Source organism: Dioscorea cayenensis, chromosome 1, assembly GCF_009730915.1.
Source record: "Dioscorea cayenensis subsp. rotundata cultivar TDr96_F1 chromosome 1, TDr96_F1_v2_PseudoChromosome.rev07_lg8_w22 25.fasta, whole genome shotgun sequence".
Classification (NCBI taxonomy): Eukaryota; Viridiplantae; Streptophyta; class Magnoliopsida; order Dioscoreales; family Dioscoreaceae; genus Dioscorea; species Dioscorea cayenensis.
Window position 1 is genome coordinate 11,696,163 of NC_052471.1, and position 2,577 is coordinate 11,698,739.

General features: G+C 35.2%; 1 non-coding gene across 1 annotated transcript; it reads right to left on the minus strand.

Annotated features, from left to right (window-relative positions):
* Positions 1-2,470: 2,470 nt before the first annotated feature.
* On the minus strand, positions 2,471-2,577 carry LOC120267598. The gene has a single exon (XR_005538501.1). It is a non-coding gene; the product is annotated as a small nucleolar RNA R71 (small nucleolar RNA).

Here is a 2,577-nt window from a genome sequence, read left to right on the forward strand (position 1 = left end):
AACAAAGGAGTCAAATTCTAGAAGAAGTTGAGGTTGAAAAGGAAAAAAGAAAATTTAAATACATAAATGAGTACTTCATCTCCAAATTTAGGATAATTTTATAATTGTATTTTGGATATTAAAATTTCCAATTTTGTATATTTTGATGATATTTATTTAATTATTTTCATATAATATTAAATACTTTATTTACTTGTGTGACAATATTTTTGCTATTTAAAATTTGTCTTGAAAGAAGTATCTAAAATATAACTTTACATTTATCACAAATAATTTATTATATTAGTGACAAAATTAGCGTAACATAATTTTTATTTTAGTGACAACATTATTTTTAAATTAGTAATTTTATTTGTGACAATATAAACACATAACAATATCTCAAAATAACATTAGTGACGAAGTATTAGTCACCAATAAAAATATTATTATTGACAAAAACATTTTGTCACTATTGTATTTTTCAGTGTTAATAATATTGTCACAATAAAATAGATTATTATGACTGCTTATTTAACACAACATAACCACCATAATTAAAATTTTTTTGTGTCAACAAAATTGACATAAATAAATAAAGTTATTGTAGCCGTATGACTTGGTCACAAATATTAAATTTGTTAGTGTCGTAAAACTTGTCAAAAAATATGGAGCAATTATGACAGAATGTGACGACTTCTAAAATTTGCTACTATTACTAATTGTGACTAAAATTATTGCTTTTAGTGATAACATTTGCTATCACTAAAAATACAATTTGTTTTAGTGAAAGGGCCACATCATCCATCCAAGTGCCATTAAACTTTATGCTGATATGACTCTTAGGGTGACGCGACTAGTCCACATCAACATATGACTTGTCCAAATGCCTCCAAGTGGCTTATCTAGTATCCATGTCAGACATTTCTCACCAAAATATGTTGGGTATTGATAAGTGCTTGTGTGTTAAGAATGCGAAGTATTCTTTCCTTACGATGAGCATTACTTTTATCAGATTTTAGCTCTAAAACATGTGTATTTGTGTTACTTTCGTGCATGTAGTGTTGTGAAGCCAAATATGAAAGAAAGAAGCCAAAGTAGATTGTGAATGCACTGTTTGATGAAATCTTGGAATGAACAAATGCGAAGACATAAGTTGTGCTCGAAGATACGTGAATGTGTGCCAACCTCCATGCGTTCAAGCAATTACAATGATTTGGAGGGGTACAAAGGCAATCACACTTCCGTATTCCAACTTGTGCAATAATAGCAAGATCTTCACTAATGAGGCCTTTTATTGAAGAAGAGGCGCAATTTACGGCATATAAAATCAGAATTCCAGAGAATCCACACGGGTGTGGGGAAATTACCCACGCCCGTGTGGATGCCCGATTCCAGCCCTATTTAAGCCGCGATTCAGCCTGATTTCAGAAGGTTTCTTTCCATCTTTTCTCAATCTTTTGACCTTAGGTTTGGGACCGTGTATTTTAGGATCTCCATGACTCATTAAGCATAAGTTAGGAGACATAATAGTTGGTCTTGCACTTGAAGCAATAGTCCTAAGGGGAGCAATGTCCGAGTGCCCCACTTTCTATCGATTGCATTTCCTCTCATTTTATCGTGCCTCTCTTTCTTATTTCTTTTAGTTCTTTTCACATCAATTTTATTCACACTATCATTAATTCATCTTCATCATAGTTAAATAGCAATTTTGGTGTTTCTGATCACTATTCCCTGTGGATACAATACCCCACACACCTGAGAATTTATTACTTCGACAAACAAATGCACTTACGGGTCACACGCAAGGGGCGTTGTCAAGTATTTGTCGACGTTGCTTGGGGAATAGGCGTTTAGAGACATTTTGCACTTTGCTACTTTAGCTATTTATCATTCATTCTATTTCACACTTTCTTACTTTATTATCGTTCTGACTTGTTTTTCTTTCTTTGGTTGCAACTCCAGGTTATGACCCGAGGGAACCCTTTCGACATTGGTTGAAGGAGATCCTAAACTTGAAAGAAGACTTCGTAGAAGGGGTAAAGAACCTGTGCAAGAACCGTTAGATCCAGCTGAGGTAGAAATTGAAGGGTTAGATAATATGGCAGAACAGAATGAGCAGTAGAGGACACTCTCAGATTATGCCAGACCCTCAGTTTTAGGCACACAGTCTAGTATTGTGCGGCCACCGATTACGGCTCAAAATTTTGAGCTAAAGCCGGCACTCATCCACATGCTACAGCAGTCCACACAGTTTAATGGTTTAGCCGATCAGGATCCAAACAGTCACATAGAGAATTTCTTAGAAGTGTGCAACATGCTCAAGATCAATGATGTTACTGATGATGCCATCAAGTTGAGAGCCTTCCCATTTTCCTTGAAGGGAAGAGCGAAGCAATGGCTACATTCATTACCTAAAATATTGATCACCACATGGGAGGAGATGGTAGAAGCTTTTCTTGCCCGATATTTCCCTCCCGGAAAATCTGTGAAGCTCAGGAATGAGATTTCTTCCTTTGTGCAAATGGAATTGGAGACTCTATTCGAGACATGAGAAAGGTTCAAGGAACTCCTGCGAAAATGTCCTCAACATGGGTT